General features: G+C 47.6%; 1 pseudogene; it reads right to left on the bottom strand.

Annotated features, from left to right (window-relative positions):
• The window catches only part of LOC101447821 (lysosomal acid lipase/cholesteryl ester hydrolase-like), a 39438-nt pseudogene extending 26056 nt beyond the window's left edge, over nucleotides 1–13382 (bottom strand).
• Between the last annotated feature and the right edge of the window lie 212 nt (nucleotides 13383–13594).

Raw genomic sequence — 13594 nt, 5'->3', positions numbered from 1 at the left:
CTTCGCCGCCATCTTGGCCGGCCCCCGGAAATGATGTCGCTTCGCCGCCATCTTGGCCGGCCCCCGGAAATGATGTAGCTTCGCCGCCATCTTGGCCGGCCCCCGGAAATGATGTAGCTTCGCCGCCATCTTGGCCGGCCCCCAGAAATGATGTAGCTTCGCCGCCATCTTGGCCGGCCCCCGGAAATGATGTAGCTTCGTCGCCATCTTGGCCAGCCCCCGGAAATGATGTAACTCCGCCGCCATCTTGGCCGGCCCCCAGAAGTGACGTAACTTCGCCGCCATCTTGGCCAGCTCCCGGAAATGACGTGGCTTCACCGCCATCTTGTCCGACGCTCAAAAGGGTCCCGCCACCAGCTTGTTGCCGCCTTGACGCTGCTAAGCTGCCACTCCCTCACTTGTTTCCCGCTACCGCTCATCCCTCGCCACCACCATATAACGGCGACTCCGGAAGAGCGCACCCTTCCGCCCCTCAGCTTTACCCGCTCAACCCGCTGCCTACGCCACAGCGCCCTCAGACCTGGCTTCCCTTTACGGCCGAAGAGATCAAGACACTGCGAAAGGCCGTGAAGGAAGATGGTATAGGTAGCCCATATGTCCAACAATTGTTAGAAGAACTGGGAGTTCAACTTGCGCTCCCCTATGACTGGATTTCCTTAGCCCGCGCCATCCTTCAGCCCGGTCAGTTTCTTGAATGGCGTGCCTATTATCAGCATGCTGTTGAGCAGCAAGTAGCAGAGAACGCCCGCATCGGTGTCAGAGATCCACCGGACGCCTACACCGGAATCAACGGCTTTGCTAATCCTCAGTCTTATGTCAATATAGATCCAGGGTTTTGGCAACGAGCAAAGAACCTTGTCCAGCGGTCATTTTCGCTAGTCTCCTCCAAGCAATCTACCAAATTTGCGCAAATGCTTCAAGACCCACAAGAGACCTTTCCTGCGTTTGTCGCACGCGTTCTAGAAGCCTGTCAGCGGAAAATCACCAATGAAGACGCCCAATTTATGTTAGCAAAAGAGCTTATTCTCGACGGATGCCTCGCACCCTTCCGGACTGTCATCCTCCCTCTTCGCGACAAGCAGATACACAAGTGGGTCTTAGCCTGCCGAGATATTGACCCTCAAACTAAAGCGCTTACTACTGCCTTCGCCTCCGCCATGGCTGTGTCCTCTGCCTCTGCTTCTGCCTGCTTTCGATACGGTCAACCTGGTCATTTCATCCGCGAGTGCCCTCAACAAGCGGCTCCCCGCCCTGCCGAGGCACTCCGCCGACCGAGAGGCCCCCCCACACCATGCCCGCGCTGTGGAAAAGGGTACCATTGGGCTCGCGATTGCCGTTCCTCGCAACAGCCTTTAAACTTCCAACGGGGCAGGCCTCAGCCCCTCTCCCAAGAGGCCTTCAAGAGAGCTCCAAAGCCCTAATGTGGACAATGCCTATCACACGTCACCAGAAACCTTCCCTCGAGCTCAAAATCAACGGGCAGTGGCTTGAAGGGCTCTTAGACTCTGGTGCTGAAATCTCTTGTATTCCCTTTGAAATCGCTGCCTTCAACCACTGGCCCCTCGAAACCGGCCCTCAAGTCATTGGCGCCACGGGAGCTGCTACCTCCTGGAAGACATCACAGCCTTTGCATTGGAACGATCGAGAAGGTCACGAAGGCCAAATTCGTCCACTCGTCCTTTCTTCAGTTCAAACCATCCTGTGGGGACGAGATGTCCTCAGCCAGCTAAAAGCTCGAATCACCACAGAAGCCTTCTCAGCCGCGCTGCCCCCCCCTTCTAGGGGCCACTGCTCCTGTCTCAAGACCTGACCCTATCCCTCTGGAATGGGACACAGAGGAGCCCATCTGGGTCGAGCAGTGGCCCTTGCCCGTGCACAAGTTACAGGCTCTCTCTGCCCTCGTCGAGGAACAACTACAAGCGGGGCACATTGAGCCATCCACCAGTCCCTACAACTCACCAATCTTTGTCATTAACAAGAAAAACACTAGCAAATTCCGCCTTCTCCACAACCTTCGAGAAATCAACAAGCACATCAAGCCGATGGGGTCACCCCAGCCAGGCTGCCCCCATCCTACTGCAGTCCCCCAGCATTTTCATGCGGCGACCATCGACATCAAGGACTGTTTTTTCTCCATTCCTCTTCACCCGCGGGACTGCCCACAATTTGCATTTACAGTCCCACGCACCAACAACCAGGGCGCAGCACGCCGATTCCAGTGGAGAGTGCTACCACAAGGTATGCGGAATAGCCCCACCATGTGCCAGCTTTATGTCAACTGTGCCCTCGAGCCGCTGCGCTCTCATTTCCAGCCTGAAGAAACATACATCATCCATTATATGGACGATCTTCTCTTAGCAGCGAGTTCTAGCACCCTTCTCAATGACCTGCTTTCTGCAGTGATGACCAACCTCTCGAGTCTCGGGCTTACCGTACAGTCAGACAAAATAAACCTCAAACCTCCTTTTCAATTCTTGGGCTTTCATTTCCATCACTTCATACAACCGTCAAGCCCTCAGCTGCACATCTCTCCCACTATGACACTGACTGAACTTCAGCAACTTTGTGGGCAAATCAATTGGCTTCGATCAGCTCTTCCCATCACGACAGCACAAATGCAGCCTCTCTTCGAGCTTCTGCAAACCAAAGATAGCCCACCTGCTGCAGTCCGGCAAAAGATCACCATCACCCGCGCTGCGCAAGAAGCCGTCCAACAAGTCAGTGATGTGCTTCAGCAATGCCGCCTCGAGCGATTCTCTCCAGATCTTCCAATCTTTGCCCTGGTTCTACCGACGCCGGTCACCCCGACAGGTCTCCTGTGGCAAGATGGTCCTCTTCTTTTTCTGCACACGTCAAAGAGCAAACTCCCAAAAATCTGCCCTTTCCTAAGGGCCTGGATTGCGTTGGCCACTGACTTAGTCTTCCTTTCCATACAAACGTATGGTATCCCACCGCACACTATTATTTGGCCTCTTGATGCCAAAGAAGTTTCTTCCCTTATTATGAACAATACCCAGATGCAGAGCTTAGTAGAGCTCTTTCGCGGCTCCTTTGATAATCACTACCCTCATCACCGTTTGCTGCAAGGGGTGTCTCAGTTAGCATTCTCTAACCCGTTCCGCCCGTTGCCTGCGCGGAACCCCATTCCATCAGCCATCACTGCCTTCACAGACCCCTCAAAAACAGCGTTTGCAGCCGTTATCTACACTCCTGGAAAACCTGAGCCCCAGCACTTAGTATTCGCCAATGACTTTTCTGTTCAAGTAGGCGAGCTCCTAGCAGTCGCAGCGGTCCTCAATCTCCACCCAAGCCAGCCTCTCAATATCTTTACAGACAGCCTATACACACTACAAGTTTGTCGCAGCCTGCCACTTGCCACCTTTTTGCCAGGCGATTCAAACATTGACTGAGCGCTTGCCTTCATGCAGCGCTTACTTGAAACGAGACAGCAGCCCTGGTTCATCACACATTTGTGAAGTCATTCCAACCTTCCGGGGCCCCTTGCCCACGGCAACAACCTTGCCGATGCGGCAGTGTCACGCTTTAGAATATTTCCTTTAGCCTGCAAAGATTATGTTGTGGATGAAAATCTGCTTGGAGACCCCATCAACCACGCTAAGTTGCTGCACTCGCGGTTTCATTACTCAGCGCGGACAATTCGCAAGCTCTATCCAGAATTACCCGCTGAAACCTGCAAGCACCTAGTGCGCTCATGCCGCGTGTGCGCCCCTCTCCTCCCTCTGGGGCCCCTGCAACCCCGAGGTGTCAACCCTCGCGGCCTCCGACCTAACTCGCGGTGGCAACTAGATGTCACTCATGTCAGCGCCTTCGGCCGCTTCAAGTATCTTCACGTAGCCATTGACACCTTTTCCCATCTGTGCTACGCGGTGCCCCTCACAGGGGAGAGTGCCAAACATTGCATCAAGGCTCTTCGCCAAGCCATTCTGTTCATGGGAGTCCCGTGGGACCTCAAAACAGATAACGGGCCAGCATACCGCAGTGCTTCCTTTGCCAACTTTGTGCAAATGTATCACATCACACATCACTTCGGCATTCCGTATAACCCACAAGGACAAGGAATTGTCGAACGCACTCATCAACAGCTCAAGCTACTCATTCAAAAAGAGAAAGCCTCTTCCCCCCACAAAGCTCCAGCAGATGTTGTAACAGCTTGTCTCATCCATCACAATCTCCTAACTTTTGATAGTCAAGGACTCTCTCCCACACATAAGCATTGGGGACCTATGTGGCCGCCTTCCCAAACTCCTGTGGTCTACTGGAAAGACCCAGCTTCCAATCGCTGGCAAGAAGAACCTGCCCCTCTGCTAGCACAAGGAAGAGGGTTCGCCTGTATTTTCCCAGAAACAGAACGACAGCCTCTTTGGGTCCCAGGAAGGTACATCCGGCCTGCAACACAGCAGCTTGACCTAGATGATATCCCGCGCCCACTAGCGCCAGACCCCGAAGACATCCCACGTCCTTTGATACCAGAACACAATGCTAATGGCAATGATTGAGACATCGGCCAAGCCCCCTCCTAAAAATGTTTCTATTCCAATAAGTGCTCTCTCTAAGTTTCTTTCTGCTGATTGCCCCTCCTCTATGGGGGCTCTTTTTTCCTTTTTGTCATTCCAGATCTTTCCAAAGACCCAACTCTGCACAAGAGAAGCCTCTGCTACCTCCGCAACCTGCCGTTGACAAGTGCCTGACCTTCACCAAAACGTGCCTTATAACCTATCAATAAAGGGAACTCACCGTGCAAATGCTCCTCAAGCTCCCCTCCCACCCACTCTTACTTTGCTTTTTTCTTGCAATTTTCATTTTTCTAACAATCTTTTCAGCTGTCTGTCTCGCAGCCACAGCCCCAACAGACTGGAACCTTCGTCAACGTCTTCTCCTCGCTATTGCCTGGTTGCTTCTAATTGCTATCCTCATCTCTCTTGTAGTCCTTCTCCCATGACCACTATGCGCCCCCAAGTACATTCATCTGAGCCTACTACCCCAACACCGTCGCCCATGGGGACCACACCAGCTCTCTCTCGCCGCGAACGACGTCGACAACGCTTCTTTGCCCGCCACCTAAGCCGACTTTCTCTTGAAGATGATGACCCCATCGAACGCCAAATTCTTCAACTCCTCAGACAAGCCCGCTCTATCCAGACCCCCGCCTCCTGCCCCTCCACCCTCCCCCGTCTCATTCATCTCCTTATCCTCATGCTGTCTCTAGCCTCCTCTGCTACCGCCAACCTGAATCACCAGCCCTTCAATTGGACCCTCAGCCTCTGGCAGTTTGAAAAACTTCTCGCCTTCAACGTGACTGCTGGAGCCCCCTCCTTCACGCTGCACGTTTGCCGGCTAGCTGGATACGATCACACAGATACTAAAATCTCAAGCTCTGTTATAAATACATTTAACATGGGATACATCAGTAATAAGTTGCCACCCCGACCCAAGTGCTCAGGCACCCCTAGCAGTGGCCTTACTGGCCCCTACGGGAAAACTCTTTCCGGTTACTATATATGCCCCCCTTCAGTGAGAGGCTGTCATGATCCGACACATTACTACTGCCCATCCTGGGGCTGTGAAACCATAGCCTATGGCCTGTCTACAACCCCAAAAGACAAAGACCCATATCTCACCCTCAAGTATGGAAATCGATGGGACCGCGTCACACTTTCTGTCAAAGACCCTAATTCAGATCAGTGGTTCACAGGCCGCACTTGGGGGATCCGTCTGTATATGACCGAGTATGACCCTGGTGCCTTTTTTATTATAATGAAAAGACCTGTCTCTGCCCCACTCTCTGCTATTGGTCCCAACCACATCCTTAACCCTCCTCCCCCACCCACTGTTCACCTTCTTCCGTCCTCATCTACTCCCCTCAAAATCTCTTCCACCTCGACCGCCTTCGTTCCTTCTACTAGGCCCACTTCCCCCCCTGCTTCAGATTTACAACCACATCCTCTCATCTCCTCTAGTCCCTACTTCAAACTCCTAAACGCCTCCTATTTCTCTCTCAACGCCTCCCACCCCAACCTCACTCGCTCTTGCTGGTTGTGTCTTTCCCCCAGCCTCCCCCTCTATGATCCACTTGCTATTCCTTCACCACTCTTTACTTCCTCCACCGACGATTCCCCCTCTTCCTGCAATTGGAATCAATCTACTCATGTCCCACTCACTTTTACGCACATCTCTTCCAAAGGTTTATGCATTCACCCCCGTTCTTCTCGCACTCCCAGCCTTACAGCCTGTGCCAACTATACCTCCCCAAATATCTCTACCAAATACTTAATTCCTCTAAACACTACCCTATGGCTTTGCTCTTCCACCGGACTTACTCCATGCTTATCTGTTGCTACACTTAACAAGACCAAAGAAACATGTGCTCTTATCCTCCTCACACCTCGAGTCATTTATCACACTCCTCTACATTTCTTTGAAGCCTTTGATCACACGCAAGAAGCTATTTACCTCCACAAACGCGAACCTATTACTGCTGTACTCACTGTCACTTCCCTCCTAGCTGCAGCTGGAGCTGCCACTGGTGTTGCAGCTCTAGCCACACAAGCATCTGCCCTCCAAAACCTCAGACAAGCAGTAGACTCTGATATCATCTACCTCCGTGATGCAGTCAAATACCTTAAAGACTCTCTTAATTCTCTCTCTGAAGTTGTCCTGCAAAACCGCCAAGGCCTTGACCTCCTCCTCCTTAAAGAAGGTGGCCTATGTGCTGCTCTAGGAGAAGAATGCTGTGTTTATGCTAACTATACCGGCTTAGTAGACTCTAGCTTAAAAGAACTTGAAAAAGGTCTCAACCAACGCCGACTTGAACGAGCCCAAACTGCTGGTTCCTGGGGCTTCCTGCAGCCCCTCCTCCCCTATCTCCTCCCGTTACTAACCCCAGTTCTGCTCATTGTCCTGGGCCTCACCGTCGGTCCCTGGGCCATTCAATGAATCACCCGCCTTGCCAAAGATCATGCTGACAGTGTATTCTCCTCATTTGTCCAAATTCATTACCAACGTCTCGTTGCTTCTGATTCCATTCCTCAATCTCGACCATGTCCTCGCCCCCCTTCCCACCGTACTTCCTGCCTGTAAGCTGCTTACTGTAGAACTCCCTGACCGTAGCCGCCGGCACGGGTTTGTTTCCCTCGGCGTAAAGGGCTTGGGTGCACCCCCCGCCCCCCTTTATTGCTATACGTCAGAGAAATTTTGCAGTTAAGTTAGCCACAGTGCTATCCACCCCAAAAAAGCAACATCAGGTTAGATATTTCATTTAGCACTAGCACGTACCGACTCTAAGGGCTATACATGCATCCTGATCAAATGCTATGTCATTTGCCCTTAGCCAGTCAATTCTGCCCCCTCACCCCTCGTCCTCCCCAGAGATACTCTGTTTTCATCTACTCTCCCTTAAAAAACAGAAGGAGCAATTTTTGCTGCATCCCTTCCCCCAGCCTTTGTTATCTCCTTCCTCCAGCCGTTGCTGTCCTTCCCGCCAGTCCCGCCCACGTTGCCAATATATAATCTGCCTTCTTCCCTGGCTACTGCCTACCTCATAGCCGCCTGCACAACTCCGCCTATCCACTACCGCCCCGTAGTTAACCCACCCCAGCTCCTGCCCCTCCCTCTACCCAACCCTATATAACCAAGTGTATTTCCGCAATAAAGCAGACTTGTTCCTGCGCTCAGGCTGTCTCCGTGGTTTTTACCACGCGTCCCCCATGCCTGGAGAACCTAGGCCTACGCGCTGGCCTAGGGGCTTCCCGCTGAGCCGTGGAAGGCTGCCCGGACCTCGTGGGCCGCTAATCACTGCCAGCGAGCCCACAAACTCCAAGTCCCAAAAACGCCTCCGCATCTCATCTCTTCCTCCCATTCCCCACACCCATCAGCCACCATGGCCACATTTCCCACACCAATGCCACATTTTCTCTGTGGACCTTGGATCGGTTGTGTCCATTCCTCATCTATGTCAAGTGGGGGCTTAGATTCCACATGGATACTGGATGCACTCCTCCTGCTTTCAGTTGTAGGCACTCTAGGTTCCATGGTGTGGTGGTTGACACTCTTCAACTCCATGTTAGCTGAGTGGGGTAAGTCCAATAAATCAGAGTATAGGAGTTGAAGTCTGTTGAGGCTCAGGGCCTGGCTATCATATTGTCAGTCCAGAGATTCAAATCCCCTAGATATATCTTAAACCCCAGCACCAACTACAATTCCAGTAAAGTAGCATGAAAGCCTTGTGAAAAGAGATCCCATCTGAGTCCAACTCCATCACACAGAAACACCAGCTCCAAAGAAGGGCCAACTGACATGGCAGTGAACCCCATCTGCCGTGACCATAGAACCTGTGGGTCTCTTTAGCCCTCAAAAGAACTAATACCTGGGGTTGTATCTACTTTATCTGTCTCTGAGACTCTGCTCAGGTGTGCATAAGGGCAATCCTTCTGACATCCTCCACACTCTTTTTTAGAGACTCATAGCCATATAAACTCATTTGTCCTTTCCATTTCCCCCTTAATTTAGGTCAAACAGCATTTTTAACTCCTGTTATTATATGTAGACAGGGATATTCTGCTGGTCCACGTTGAACCTTGAATTCAAGGTCATTTTCTAGTTGCATCATCAGATGGTACTTGGCAGTGATCCCTCAGTGCCAGGGAGGCTCATCCCCGGGTGTCATGTCCCACGCTCAGGGGAAGGCATTGCATTTACATGCTGAGTTTGGGGCTTTGAGACTGGTCACATTTGAGTAACATGAAGGCTGTCAGGAGGAAACTCCTAGGCACAGTGCTGCTCTAGGCCTTGTTCTTATTTCAGGCATATAGGCTCACAAGCATAGTCATTAGTGTCAGGGGCTCACTGTTGGACCCTCATTCCTTCCTGGTCCTTATCGTTGCACCTGGGGGACTGCCGCTGCTCCCCTAGGGACCACAACAGAACACCCCCAGCCAGGAACCCAGTACCCCCCCAGCTGTTGTTTTTAATTGTTTCCACTATGAGTATAACCAAACATTACCATGCACCCTGGACATATGCCCTGTATAACTCCCTGTCAACCATATATCACCTGTCAATAACATCCTATAACAGTATTCCTCCATGCCATTGTTGAACCACTCTGTGATCCAAAACTTCCTGAAAAGTGAAGCCCAATATAATGTCAGGATCCCTTACTAGTAAAATGGAATATAGCGATGGGTTTAAAAGGTTAGATATAGAATACATAATGATTTGGAAAAATTCTACATCCTATCTTTTTCTTTACTTTTTTCCTAATTATTGAGTTTCTCTTCACAAGAGCCCTAGATCACAGTAATTCATATATACAATATGCAGTACTCCCACACATCCACCATAAAACCTTTTCCCTTCCACAGCAATATTCTTATAACTTATTCATATCATATTTACTTAAACTGATGTACAGACTCTGAGACAATAGCTTTCAAACAAGGTGACATCTGTGCTTACACTGTGGTCCAGACTTTAGGATATACAGTTTTCTAAATTTTTAGTTATCCTATGTTTTACATTATGGTTTACATTATTAGTCTGTCATCCCCTATATGTTTATGCTGTAATATTACATGTTTTATATCCATCCTTGTGTACTCTCGCGAAACTCCTCTCTTACCCCCACATTTACCTTGGTTCCATCCATTCAACATCCATTTTCCCCTCCCCTTGGGGCCCACAGTGACAGTCAACCTCCATTTCCCGAGGAGCCACGTCCAGAGATACTTGCAACAGTGTTCAGGGCCTGACTTGCTCAACTGCCCTAATGCCCTGGGAGCCACCCTTTCTCTCGAGAGATACAGTTCCCTCTATTTGATGGCATTAGTCCTCCCCAGGATGTGGGTCCACCCCCACTCTCACTACTTGGGTCTCTACCCAATGGTACAACCCACCCTGGCAAAACTGTGTCTCTTTGTTGCTTCATCCCACTGGGTCAGCTCCCCGTGCGTGCGGCACCATTCCAGGGCAGGTTGCACTTTCTTTCAAGCTGGGTGGTTCTCCTTACGGGGCGCACCCCCTGCACTTGGGGTCCCCCACGTGGGGGCAACCCTACATGGCCCGGCATGCCCTGCGCGCATCAGCACTGCACGTGGGCCAGCTCCACACAGGTGAAAGAGGCCCAGGGTTTGAACCGCAGACCTCCCATGTGGTAGACGGATGCCCCATCCACTGGGCCAAGTCTGCTTCCCCAAATAAAATTTTAAAGGAAGAGATACTTACCTTACTCTCAACCTTAATTTCTCAGGGAAAGTTTGTAGAAACAGAAAGTATTCAAGAATAAGCTACTTCTTGGTAGATGAATGAAAAGGATAAAAACCCAACAGTTTCAAGTAAACTGACTAGAAATTCCTGAATCTGCATTGGAAATGGCAGTTTTGCTTGAGTTATAAAATGAGAAACACACACACACAGACACACAAAAACTTTCATACATTACTAGCGAGAAGAAATATCAGTACAACTTAATATAGAAACAATTTGAAAATAACTATTGAAACCTCTAATGTTTACATCCTCTATCTACCAAAAATATCTATTTCTGGAAAAGCATCTTATCATCTCGCACACATACAAGGTTATTTACTGCCGCAATATTTGTTAGCAGAAAACTGGAAATAGCCCAAATGTCTATTAAGTGGACACCTGCTAAGTAAAACTTGGTATGGGTGCCCAGCACAATATCATATATCTGTAGGAATGAATGATGAAGCACTCTACATTGTGTACAGAAAGATCTCAACAATATATCAAGGAATAAATCAGTATGTGTTATGTGACATCTGTCATATAAAGGAAGGCAGGGAAAATGAGAATCTATGTTTGTATTCATTTTCACATACAAGAAGAGATTTTGAAAGAATACGCAAGAAATGGGGAAGATGGGGAATGAGATGGGAAGGAGTTCTTTTACTTTATTCTCCTATAGTTTTGAACTCTGCAAATGTACTACCTAAGCTATGTAATGCTCAAAGGATTTCACTCAAGAAGATGTTTCCTGCTTCCCTATAACAAGGAAAGAGATTCTGGGCAAGACTCAAACTAATTTGCTTGGAAGCCTCAAGCAAATTATGAAACCAGATGACTCTTATCCTTACTTCTTTAAAAGACCAAGTATTTTGTATGCCTTGCATGAATGTAACAGAACTATAACACTTTTAGTACATTGGTCTAAAAGTAATCTCATTTCAAGTTGGTTACTGCCATAAAAACCAGCCAAATTCCAGCAGCACAATTATGTTTAAGAGCTTCCTTTCTCTCCGAAAACTCCTTACCTCTGTCAGAGGGGTTCTGCCTCGCATGAGGGATTCGGTGAAGGCAAAGACTATATCCATCATCTGTCTCAACTGGATGTTCCTCACTAGGGAATCCCCAGTAAGAGATCATTTCACTCTGTGGAGAAAAAGAACAATGGCAATGCTACGGACAGAATCGGATAAGGTCTCCCATAATAAAAGCAAAGGAGAAGACAAAAGCCAATGATATTCTTCAGATTTTATTTTTAAAAATCAATTGTTTTTGAATTTTTGCTCTGCTGAAACTGTAGCCAACATCCTATCCCAGTGAGCAACCCCCTTAATGTCCTCCAACTACTTTCCCACTAGCTCCCTCAGCCCTTAAAAACCCTGCTGCCCTTTTGATGACATTAGGTTCTAGGATCCCGTTCCTACAGTCATCTTTGAATAAAGTCATCCTTGTCTGCTCAACAATATCAGGCACAATTTTTTCTTTTCCATTCATCAGGACCTCAGTGGAATAGGGATAACTCAATAATGCAGAAAACTTCATGTAAATGAGTAAGTGACCATAAACAATTGCAAGGTTTTAATTTTATCATTCTTACAAGGAGGAATAATAAAAGGGAGGTAGGGTGGAATGATTTATGAAATATTTGGATGCAAAAAAGACTTAACTTTGAGATCCCGATGTCCGGTCAAACTTTCTTCACTAAATAGGAATTGATCTCAAAGTCGCTAATCATGTTCTTAAGTTGTTTTCTTTAATAACAATATTTTCCCATATTTTACACCAAAATGAGGCATGCCTAGATCTTATTGTTTACTTAAAATTACAAACTTTGAGATGTTTTAAATAATTGTGGCATTCTTTTTGCATATTTGTTCTAATAAATTTTTTTTCAGATACCTAAGATTTTGAAACTGAACTGTGTTCCTGGATATTCTTAATCACAACCTTGTTCAATGTATTCTAAAACTATTATTCAATAGTAACATTCTTGCAAACTTTTGACACTTGTTAGTTTTTTTTAAAAACCAGTATAGTGTAACTAGTAAAGGAAATGAATTAATGAAAATGATTTTTCCTTATGAAGAGATATCTGTGATGTGGGCTATGGGTGGGAAGGTCTTTGTCTCTTCAGAGATGACCTAAGTTGTCTAAATTGTGGGTGTGGAAAGGTAAGAGGCTGCAGTCCTGCCCTTGGTGACCATGGCAATGACTCCAGTCCCAGGAAACAGTTTAACAATGTAAAGTCTATAAACTTTAAGTATTCAGGGGAAATGCATACATTCTAGAAATGCATACATTTCAGGGGAAATGCATACATTTTAGGGGAAATGCATACAAACTTTAAGCTAAAAGCTCAGCTAGAATGTATGAAGTCCATGCTAAAAGCTTACCTAAGATGTGAAAAATATATAAGCTAATTCAAGCCTATTGAAAACTGAAACAAAGGAACCATTTTACCTTTCCTCTCTATATAAAAGAAACTTGAGAGTCTTGTTCGGGGCTTGGGATTGAAACAGAAAGCTCCCAAGGCTGGCTGGCCGTCATAAACCATTTATCCTTCTCAAAATCATTCCTGAGTCCTGGCCTCTATATACACAAATAATTGAACCTCTCTCAAATTCTACAACATCCAGTCTTAACAATAAAAGCTTTGTGAAAACATATTACCCAGCTAAAACAAAAATTTAGCAAACTGAATCTAAGATTCAGAGATAGTAAAAAGCATATGGGATAGCTGGAGATTAGAGTGGGTGGCAAAACTTAGGCCACATAATTGGATTTAAGAAAATAACCCTTGTCACAAATGCATTTTAAAGCAGGTTACTTTGAACACTTACCACATTCATATATGCTTCAGGATCCACAGTTGTCAGCTTCTCTCTGTGCTGTTGGCAATGCACAGTCCTGAGGATCAACGAGACCACCCACCCAAAGAACCACAATTTCATTCTGTATAAAACAGTCCATTATTAATTGCTGAAACTTTACTACATGATATTACATTGGCAGATTTGTGCTCCCATAACAAGTTCTGAAAAGGCACCCACAGGGTACCTGTGCACCCACAGGGTACCTAGGCAAATATGAAACAGATTTCTGTGGCCATATAGTGAAGCCAAAAATACATACACATTGTACTAGGAACAACTCCACCTCTACCTCCACCATCCCCCCCTCTACCTCCTTGCACCCGTTAATATGTGACCATATTATCAAACTCATTCCTGAAAAAATAACAGAAAGGAGGGCTCAGAAGTAGACAGAGTGAGAAAAGGGGAGATCTGCAAAATTCCAGTCTATTAACTTCCCACCTCTTCCCTTCCACTTA

This window comes from Dasypus novemcinctus, chromosome 6, assembly GCF_030445035.2.
Source record: "Dasypus novemcinctus isolate mDasNov1 chromosome 6, mDasNov1.1.hap2, whole genome shotgun sequence".
NCBI lineage: Eukaryota > Metazoa > Chordata > Mammalia > Cingulata > Dasypodidae > Dasypus > Dasypus novemcinctus.
Note: the sequence above shows the minus strand (reverse complement) of the source record. Positions and strands in the feature narration are given on the sequence as shown.